Source organism: Belonocnema kinseyi, chromosome 10 (assembly GCF_010883055.1).
Source record: "Belonocnema kinseyi isolate 2016_QV_RU_SX_M_011 chromosome 10, B_treatae_v1, whole genome shotgun sequence".
Taxonomy (NCBI): domain Eukaryota; kingdom Metazoa; phylum Arthropoda; class Insecta; order Hymenoptera; family Cynipidae; genus Belonocnema; species Belonocnema kinseyi.
Genome location: NC_046666.1, coordinates 87947965 through 87959510, shown reverse-complemented (window position 1 = coordinate 87959510; position 11546 = coordinate 87947965). Strand labels below are relative to the sequence as shown.

General features: G+C 35.6%; 1 protein-coding gene across 1 annotated transcript in view; it reads left to right on the top strand.

Annotated features, from left to right (window-relative positions):
• Positions 1-11546, top strand: part of LOC117181247 (zinc finger protein chinmo) — a 172422-nt gene that overhangs the window by 76119 nt on the left and 84757 nt on the right. The gene's annotated exons all lie outside the window — the stretch shown is intronic.

Here is an 11546-nt window from a genome sequence, read left to right as displayed (position 1 = left end):
AAAATATATGTGTCTCAATTTTTTCTAGTGTCGAATAGTCTTAGTTATTGGCCGTTGAAAAGCAGTGTACCGGTAGTGGCGTTTTGGCCGTTTGAGGGTTAAGTTCAAGAAAATACCACGCTAATCATTTTTACTTTAATAACTTCTATTTATACACGACTTTGCATGAATACCATATATGACGAAAGACCGGGTTGTGTACTCGAATTTTGAAAACCCGGCTAAACTCGGGAGGTGGTTTTCTGCAGTTTTCCTCCCATCGGACCAAACGTTTAGGCGAATGCGAGTACTTTGAGCAAACTCGTATGTAGCTGCATTGTAACTAAACCTTAATAAAAAAATGACCCTATTCGTTAGAAAATATCCAAATTCTAAACGTTTTATGAAACTTCTTTCAATAATTAATAATTAATAATTCTGGTAAATTTAACAAATAACCTAGAAAAGAGGCATCACAAAGACAATCTTAGTTAACTTCGTAAACAAATTTGAATAATACCCAACTCTCAATATGTTTATGAAAATTGTTTGAATGATTAATAATTATTATAAATTTACAAAGTAACGTGGAAAATGATCATCGAAAAACATTCTTAGTTCATTCCGTAAAGAAATTATGCCTCTTCCTTGAAAAATAGCCAAGATATAAATATGTTGATAAACATTTTTTAAATAATTAATAGTTGTAGATTTTCAAAGCATCAGAGAAAAAAATCATCGAAAAGTTATTTTTAGATAATTGTGGTAAAAAGTGAAGCCTACTCGTAGAAAGAAAAGCAAACTCTTAATTTTTCAAGTGAAATTCTTTCAATAATTAATATTTCTTGTAAATTTACAAAGCAACATAGAAAAGAGTAATCGAATAGGCATTCCTAGTTGATTTCGAAAACAAATTAACTCGTAGGATAAACGTCAAACTCTTAATTTCTTAAATAAAATTATTTAAATAACTAATAGTTCTCGTAAATTTGCAAAGCAATAGAAAAAAGAGTCACGGGATAGACATTCTTAGTCGACTCCGTAAACAAATTGACTTGTCGAAAAAGGCCAAACTTTAAATTTTTTAATTAAAATTATTTAAATAATTAAAAGTTCTTGTAAATTTACAAAGCAACATAGAAAAAATTCATCGGATAGACATTATTAGCTTAGTTCGAAATCAAATTGATTCGTAGAATAAAGGCCAAACTTAAAATTTCTTAAGTAAAATTGTTTAAATAATTCATATTGTTTGTAAATTTGCAAAGCAAAAAAAGATTTAAAAAAGCAAAAGAATAAAAAAATAGACATTGTTAGTTAACTCCGTAAACAAGTAGACTTTTAGAAAAAAGAGCAAACTCTTAATTTTTTAATTAAAATTGTATAAATAATTATTAGTTCTTGTGAATTTACAAAGAAACATAGAAAAAAGTCATCGGATAGACATTATTAGTTAAGTTCGAAAACAAATTGATTCGTAGAATAAAGGCCAAACTTTAAATTTTTAAAGTAAATTTGTTTAAATAATTAATAGTGTTTGTAAATTTGCAAAGCAATATAGAAAATAGTCACCGGATAGACATTCTTAGTCGACTCTGTAAACAAATTGACTTAGAAAAAAGGCCAAACTCTTAATTTTTTAATTAAAATTGTTTAAATAATCAAAAGTTCTTGTGAGTTTACAAAGCAACATATAAAAAAGTCATCGGATAGATTATTAGTTTAGTTCGAAATCAAATTGATTCGTAGTATAAAGGCCAAACATTAAATTTTTGAAGTAAAAATGTTTAAATAACACAGGCCGACAAAATTTGACAAATTCAAAGGCCAGAAAGCAGACCAAACATTTTCGAAGGATTTTGATGCGCTGAATCCGAATCCGAACTCAAAATTGCCCCTGTACGTCAGGTTTTCAAGATATCCTATCCTAAAAGTGCAAAAAACGCGTTTTTAGCTGTTTTGGAGGTTATGTAACCGAACAAGAAAAATGTCTACCACAAAAGCTAATATGGAATTTGAAAGTACTAATCTTCCCCTTTCAAACCTACTTGGATTTATTAGGATATCTTTATTTTTCACCAACATATTGTAATTTGAATTTTTTATTTGAGCGTTTTAACCCATTAACGCTGAGGTATTCAGATTTATACAACGCATTCTCTATTGCTGACGGTACGATATTTTTTCTTCAAAATATTATCTCAGGGCTTTTCGAGGGTGCCCTTTCTATTGCAATATTTTTTATCGTCCAGCCAGACAAGACAAGACTTTGAATCGTCTAGCCAGGCAAGGCAAGACTTACGATTGCCCAGCCAGTTAAGGCAAGACTTGAGATTGTCCAACTAAGCAAGGAAGCACTTAATATATTCCAGTCAATTAATGCAAGACTTCGTATTGCCCAGCCAATAAAAGAAAGACTTTAGATTGCCCAGCCAATAAAAGAAAGACTTTAGATTTCCCAGCCAATCAAGAAAAGACTTTGAATTGCCCAGTGAATAAAGGCAAGACTTTGGCCCAGCCAGTCAAGGCAAGACTTTGAATCGCCCAGTCAGTCAAGGCAAGACTTTGAATCGTCCAGCCAGTCAAGGCAAGGCTTACGATTGTCCATTCAGTTAAGGCAAGACTTGGGATTGTCCAGCTACACAAGGAAGTACTTAATATTTTCCATCGAAATAAGGCAAGACTTTAGATTGCCCAGCCAATCAAGGAAAGACTTTGAATTACCCAGCCAATAAAGGCAAGATTTTGTATCGCCCAGCCAGTCAAGGCAAGACTTTGAATCCCCCACTCAGTCAAGGCAAGACTTTGAATCGTCCAGCCAGTCAAGGCAAGACTTACGATTGCCCAGCCAGTTAAGGCAAGACATGCGATTGTATGTCCAATGAAGGTGAAACTAATTGCTTGTTTTCTTATGGAAACGTTCGCGCTTCATGTCAAACGATCGTTGAAGAGACTTTCGTTTATGACTGATAGGGTCATTATCATTTCTTTGCAAAGACCAGCAATAATCGGCCATCATTCTTACATTGCATCGACCTTGATAATGTTGCTCTTTTTGATGAAAGTCTTGATGAAAGCGTTCGCCCATTTTTTCACTGAATGCTCCAACATTTTCTGGGAAATAATCCAAATGAGATTTGAGAAAATGTAATTTCATACTCATCAAACAACCTAATCTTTTTAAATTCTTTAACATACTAGATACAATAGTTCTAAACTTTGGATCTCGATTATTTCCTAGAAATTTCTGTACACCATCTTTGAAACTCTACCATGCATCCTTTTCAATAGATGTCATGGTTTTGATAAAGTCATCATCTTCGATAAGTTTTCTTACATCAAGCCCAACACAAATACCTTCCTTAACTTTGGCATCACTTAGATGCGGAAATATAGATTTGATATAATTTAAACATTCTCCTTCGGTGTTTAGGGCTTTTACAAATTGCTTCATCAACTCTAGTTTTATATGGAGTGGTGGCAATAATTCTTTCTGTCAACAACAGTATACTGATCAACTGTCCACTCTAATCTGTCTGGCCATTTCTCCGTTATCCAATGTTCATCCTTTGCATGACTGTCCCAACGGCAAAGAAAACAAGGGTATTTAATGTTTCCTGATTGTAAACCTATTATAAGATTGATCATTTTGAAGTCACCACAAGTAAGCCAATTATGGACATTATATTTTATTTTTATCAAGAGTAATTGGAAAGTATTATAAGATTCTTTCAGTGTAGTTGAGTAACCTACTGAAAAAGACGCAAATCCTCTGGTGTATATAAGTTTATTTTATATAAATTAATGAGTCCTTCGATATCATTACAATACACAATCCCACTGACCATTGAAAAGTACTTGATAAACTTTTCTTCTCTATTTCTGTAAACAGTTACTCTAGTGCCAGGTAACAATAGTTTCCTCTCTTTTAGCCTTGAAGCGCATAGCTCAGCTTTATCTTTTGGAAGATCAAGGTCACGTATAAAATCGTCCAATCCATCCTGGTCAAAAAGTTTAGGACTTTCATCATTTGATTCTTCACAAGAAGAATCTTCAGTTGTATTAGGATCGTCAGTATCCATTGATTAGTGAGTTGATCGGTCAAATTTGTTTTCAGAGTTATTTCTAATACCAATCTTGGCTACAAGCATGACAAATTGAGGTTGGTACCCACGGCTTATCCAAATTTTTCATTGAAGTCCCATAACAGTTGAAGTATGACGTTTTTATCGAATCATTAATTGATCGACGGTAATTCTCCGTTTCATACTTTCCACAAACGTGGCAAAACGTATTAACTTTCTTAGCGCAAGGAGTTCTCATTTTTTTTCTGATAATGAACAGTTGTGACGGGTTACGTTATAAAAGAAATAAAAGTATATCCGTAGATATTATTTATTCATAAATATGAAAGATTACAAAAGGTCGAGAAGCGACGTTGCACGCAACACGGAAGGTCTAATACTACCGCTTTCCATCTCGGGGAAAAACAAGTATTTTAGGGAAAGCGTAGTCCTTTGTCCCTTAGGAATGCAGTCTGTGGGGATGTTACGTAAGGGACTAAAGTATGCTAAGTCTAAAAGTGTCACACCCCCCAACTTAGATTGAACTTAGTCTCTAAGTTCTTAATCTAACAGTCTTTTGTACAACTGATACATCGTCATTCTGCAGTGTCGGAGCCGTAGCGACAGCTGTGTAATGTACTGCTGGGGTAGTGGTTACATTGGTATTGACGCAAAATAATCTTATACATAACGTCTTGGGTATTAATTTAGCGAGTAATGCGAAAAAAACCTAACTTGTACAATATGTATGTTGTAGTGATTCCTATTTAAGCGTATCCTAAATAAGTTAAGACATCAGTTCCTGTTTTGATCCAAGTTTTGTTTCTTCGAAGGTTTTTTATTTTCTGAACGGATGTTTCCATTATGTCTAAACTTTGTCGCAATGCATGAAAATGTTCGTGGTGAAGAGACTCTTGTACAATAGGTAACTGCGGACTTGAGAGTTCAAATTCTGATTGGTCGATGGTATAAGATATGTTTTTCTTAAAAATAATATCTATTCGGTGTTCTATTGACTTGCGTATTTTCAGGATTGATCTCGGTGTTTGAATTACACAATCGGAATCGCTATAAATTAAACTAGGTTTGGAGATGGATAAGCTTTGACTTTGCAATTTACATAAAGTATTTAATTCTAGTGCGTCTTCTGGAATAATAATATATTGGTTAGATCTTTTAGTGGTACAAATGCTAGTTCCGATATTCTGAACGCTGAAAATGGACAAATGTGGTTGGAGATTATTTTATTTTGATTTCGAATAATACTTGTTTCGCAACTTTGTATTTCACTAATCAAGTATGTTGGTTAACTGCGTTTACAAATTTTAATATCGTCCAGTTTTTTACATTTCTGCATAGAGTCTAAATCGCTGGGCATATAGAAACTTTTTTCGGGGTTCATCAGGATAATTTCATGGGCTGGGATTGGAGCAATGAAGCCATTTCATTCATCAACAACCATAATACGGACATGATGATCCTGAAATTACCAGTTATATATCTTTAGTCGTTCGGCGTGAACTACAGATCTTTCATTATTAAATATAATTTCGTAGTTGTTATTGGGAAGTACTTTAAGTATAGTTGTGGGACCTTTCCAGTCTGGGCTCAATTTATTCTGCCTTGTATTTTCTACCATTACTAGATCTCATACATCGAACAATTTTTAAGGTAATACTATTCTTGCATCTTGTACTCTTTTATATTTTTCTTTCGATTTCTCCATTTGCTCACGGGCTTTTCTAATGTACCTCTCATGTCGTTCCTGCCACAAACTCACCAAATCTGGATATTTTAGACTAGGTGTAGTAGCAAGTATCGATGGGACATTTGCATTTCTCCCGAAGTTCAATTGGAAAGGACTGAATCCGGTGCCCTCATGGATCATGGTGTTATATGTCATGCAAATAAACTTGAGTGTTTTGTCCCACTCGGTGTGGAGGTCTGACATGACAGTCCTAATTAAATCTTTGATGGTGCTGTGGGTGCGTTCTAGGGCACCGTTGCTTTGAGGATGAAAGGCTGTTGTTCTAACGTGTTGAATTCTAAAAAGGTTCTCAAAATTTTACATTAACTCGGATACTAGGGTTTGACCTTGATCAGTTAAGATGTGCTTGGGGGATCCAAATATAGAAATAAAGTGATCGAATAAGTGTTCGATTATGGTTTCTGATAGTGTGTCTTTTAAAGGAATTAGTACCAGATATTTTGTAAGCATATCCTGGATCGATAGGATGTACTCGTTGGCCTGGGAGGTAACAGATAGTGGACCGAATACATCCATTGCGATCTTATCATTGGGTTCTACTGGAGTATCTGGTATAATTGCTTCAGAGCGTCTTCTGATTCTATTCAGTTTTTGCGTTTGACATGTGTGACATTTTTTTATATAATCTATTATGTCATTTTCCATGTTGGTCCATATTCCTAATTCTCTAGCTCTTTGAATAGATTTATTCTCTCCAAAATGTTGAGCCATCAGAGACCCGTGACTTTCTTTGATTATTTGATTCTGTTCCTCTTGTGTTAGCTGAGTTGCAGCATTGTAGCATGTGTGGATTTTTAATTGATGATATATGAAGCTAATGAATGCAATTAAGATCTTAAGTTTCACACGCTCTGTGGAGGTGGTGGTTGGGTCGTTAAAATGCATTCTAAGTATGGTTAATTTTCTTGAAATCGTTCACCTGGCAGTATAGTCTAGGATCCTAAGCCAGTCTCTCTCTGTGTAAGGGGGTAGGACTTTGATGTTTGGATTGTTAGTTGGTCTTTTAGAGAATTCTCTCCACAATTTCCCATTAGCGTTGGATTTTTCTACTTCGCGAGTAGGTGTTCTGTTCCCAAACCATCGATAGTATTCTTGGTAGAGTTAAGGGTCAGTAGGTCTTTCGGGTACAGGCGGAGGTTCTATTGGTAGTTCTGGTGTTGGAGTTTCAATAATCGTGTCCGTCGGAATACAAGTTGGGCTTTCTGGATGGGTTTCTGGATTTCTTATTGAGCTTTCATCAGCTGGTTCTGGTGTATTTAGATCGCGCTCTCGGGGTGCATCTAGGATTTCGATATCAGGTAACTGTGCTTCTAGATCGATGTTTGTTTCCATTACCTGCTCATTTGTTAAGTTTTCATGGATTGGCTGCATCCGCGATAGCGCATCAGCGACTGTATTTTCGGATCCTTTCTTATATACAACTCTGTATTTATACTCTTGCATTTCGAGTCTCCAGCGCATCAGTCTCGATGAGGGATCTTTGACGTTAAATAGCCAAGTGAGGGCTTGGTGATCAGTAACTATCTGAAATTCGCGTCCCAAAAGGTACTGTCGGAGTCTTTTTACCGCCCAAACTATTGCGAGCATCTCTTTTTCAGTGGTGGTGTAGTTTAACCCTGAGCTGTCAAGTGCTCCAGAGATATAGCAACATAGGTGACCATCTTGAGATAAGATGGCTCCTAGACCGACATTTGAGGCATCTGTATTTAAAATGAATTCCTTTTCAAAATCTGGATATCTCAAAACGGGGGCACTGCTTAGGCATTTTTTAATTTTTCAAATGCTTCCTGACATTCTGAGGTCCAGGCAAAGGTTTTTAATTTTTTAGTGAGTTCTATGAGTGGTTTAGCGGTAGTTGAATAGTTTTTGATAAATTTTCGATAATACCCTGAAAGTCCTAAAAATGACTTGACCTCTGTAGCATTCTTTGGGATTCTAAAATTTGCTACTGCTTGTAATTTCGCAGGGTTTGGTTTAACTTCGTTCTCTGTAATTACGTGACCTAGATACTCTAATTCGGGTTTCAAGAACTCACACTTATCAGGTTAAAGTTTGAGACCGGTCTGGCGTAGTCTTTCGAACAGAGTGACCAGATTCTGGTTGTGCTCCTCTATCGTGGAACCAAATACAACAATATCCAAATAGACTTTCTTTGGGACCACCCACAATGGTGAATTATAGGGTGATTCTGAGTTTCGGATTATCTTTTTAGTCAACATCTCGTTAACTTAAGTCTCGATTTCTTTTTTGTGACATCGTCGTAGTTATTAATTGTCGTGTATCTAATTGCGCGCTTAGCGTTGCCGACGATCCGTTCCGTGACTATAAAATCCAGTATTAGTTACGGCTGAGAACACCTGGGTTTAGCGCGTTTAACTGACCGTATAAAATCTTGCACCCCCACATCGTCTTGTCCATTGAGAATTTCGATTGTGCGGACAAGATCTTTAGCAGCAACTGACATAATGCCAGTGGGACCTTGGGGCTGTGTTTTTAACGAGGAGGGCACGTGAGTGGTCGATTTTTAAAGCGTAGCAGGTATATCCCTCTCATCACCCGAGTCTTCCGAATCGCTACTCTCATTGTTCTCAAAACTTTCCCTTTTCGTATGGCCGTTTTTCTCGATGGAATTTTTCTCGGTATCGTCATCTTGGTGAGCAATGCGTTACCTTGTCGAGCCAATATTTTAATTTCCTCAACCCTTTTCGCGTTTTCATCATTTAGGACCCTTACATTATTCTTCAAGGATCTTTGATTCTCTTCCAGAAGAAACAACTTCTGCAAGACGTTTTGAAGGGTTTGATTTATTTCAGATAGATTAGTTTTGGAATTTGAGGTGGTGGACATTGTAAGGTTAGATTCTAAGTTTTGCCCTGCTAAATGTTTTAGATACGACGTGATAGCCAGTTTAATTAATTATGCTAACGAGATAGTATTTCGCGAAATCTAAATCGTCCAGAATTGTCGAAAATGTTTGAAATGCTAAAACAAGGCTTACAATTTTCATATGAGTATTAGGTTCGGTTGCGACGAGAAGGATGCTGGGCCTCAAGGTGACGTCCTGCCTGGGCGCTGGCTCGTGAGCTGCGTTTCCAACGGTGTCAGCTTGGCTGAGTGACGTCTCTCCTTCTCTAGGACCTTATCTCTACAGAGTTACTGTCAAGCCTACTTAATTCAGCCTGGTTACGTATTCTCTGGTGATTCTCAGTGAAATTCCTTCACCGTATGATGGATGCACTATTTAGTCCGCAGACTGATTTCACAGCAATGCACTTTCATAAAGCTGCACTTGATAATGCTTTCTGGATGCACTATTTAGTCCGTAGACTGATTTCACATCAATGCACTTTCACAAAACTGCACTTAATAATGCTTTCCAGTTTCTTTCTTTTCGAAGATCCGTCGAGTTTGATTCCGTAGAGTCGTTTCGAGGGATCCTGGCAGGGTCGCCAAAATTCTGTGACGGGTTACGTTATAGAAGAAATAAATAAACGGATATCCGTAGATATTATTATTAATTATTCATAAATATGAAAGATTACAAAAGGTCGAGAAGCGACGTTGCACGCAACACGGAAGGTCTAATACTGACGCTTTCCATCTCGGGGGGAAAACAAGTATTTTAGGGGAAGCGTAGTCCTTTGACCCTTAGGAATGCAGTCGGTGGGGATGTTATGTAAGGGACTAAAGTATGCTAAGTCTAAAAGTGTCACGCAGTAACGTGGAAATTCTAAAACTCACTATATACAAAAATCACGATCGACAAGAAATGTAACCGCTAGACAGATTTCAAATACAAAAACAATTTTATTACTTACGCAGCAACCGTTAGCATGCCACTCAAACTTGATCTCTAACACGGAAAGATTTGTAATAAAAAGCGAATTTCATCACCTACGCATAACACGTCATGAAAGCGTCGCCAGCTCAGTGAGCCAGTTAGGGATCGAAGACTGTCAGCACCGTAAAACGACGCGCATATACAGCGAATGTGAACATTAGAATGCACACAGAGTGCGCAGTAACATTCCGCGCAGTCCGTCTTCTTTTGTTTTATCAATGTGCAAAGTTTGGTTCCAAACGATTGCACGCTTTTTTGTTGGTATTTTGTGCGGGATCTTTTGTTCTTTTTTAAAGCCCTAAATTGTGGCCGCCATATTGGATATTCTAGGGGTTATAACAAAAAACTGACACTGGCAATAGAAAGGGCACCTTTGAAAACCCCGGAGATAATATTTTGAAGAAGAAATATCTGACCGTCAGCAATAGAGAATGCGTTGTATAAATCTGAACACCTTAGCGTTAATGGGTTAAAACTCTAAAATAAAAAATTTCAAATTACAATATGTTGAATTAAAAAAAGCAAAAGAATAAAAAATAGACATTCTTATTTAACTCCGTAAACAAATTTACTTGTAGAAAAAGTTCAAAAACTCTTAATCTTGTTATTAAAATTGTTTAAATAATTAATAGTTCTTGTAAATTTACAAAGCAACCTAGAAAAGAGTCACCGGATATAGATTCTTAGTCGACTCTGTAAACAAATTTACTTGTAGAAAAAAGGCCAAACTTTTAATTTGTAAATTAAAATTGTTTAAATAATTAATAGTTCTTGTGAATTTACAAAGCAACATAGAAAAAAATCATCGGATAGATATTCTTAGTTTAGTTCGAACACAAATTGATTCGTAGGATAAAGGCCAAACTTTAAATTTTTAACTAACATTGTTTAAATAATTAATAGTGTTTGTAAATTTGCAAAGAAAAAACAAAAGAATAAAAAATAGACAAATAGAAACAAACAGAATAAATAATAAATAAACACATAGAAAATTTGTAAACAAATTTACTTGTAGAAAAAGGTTCAAAACCTCTTAATCTTTTTATTAAAATTGTTTGAATAATTAATAGGTCTTGTAAATTTGCGAAGCAACATACAACAGAGTCATCGGATAGACTTTCTTATTCGACTCCGTAAACAAATTGACTCGTAGAAAAAAGGGCAAACTCTGAATTTTTAAATTAAAATTGTTTAAATAATTATCAGTTCTTTTGTAAAGCAACATAGAAAGGGGTTAGTTGATTCCTTGAACAAATTCTCTCTTAGAAAAAAGTTAAACTTTTAATTTTAAATTAAAAACTTGTTTAAATAATTAATAGTTCTTGTAAATTTACAACACAACATAATAAATTAAACTTATTCTTTAAAGAAGAGCCATTTATGAAAATTGTTTTAATAATTAAACTGTTTGAAGATTAAATAACTGCTAAAAGCCATAAATGAGCTCCACTCGAATTCGGCACGATCGCTGCAACTTAATCGCTAGAAATGTTTACATCCAATAATGTAAACAGATACCTCGAACGCGAGCTCGAACGTGCCTGTTTCACTTTTCTATCACTATGGGAAGCTGCGACCTGCTTTCAACTATAGGATACAATTTGGTGTAACTATCAGGACAAAATTCTAAAGTACAGTAATTAGACAATTATTGTAGGTTGCACTTGTGAAAATTAGGCAATGTAGTTTTCATTTGTTTGACAAGTTTTTGTCAGTGCTTCGTACTTATTCTGACAGAAAAAGTGTCAGTTTCCTGAAAGTATTTTCCACTGGAAATATTTCGTTCTTACGGGGTCATTCAAAAAATTCGTGATACGTTTAGGGGTGGGTGTGGGTCTGCCAAAGTATCATTCTCCATGTTAAACCCAATGGAAAAAGTATCACGGGGGGGGGG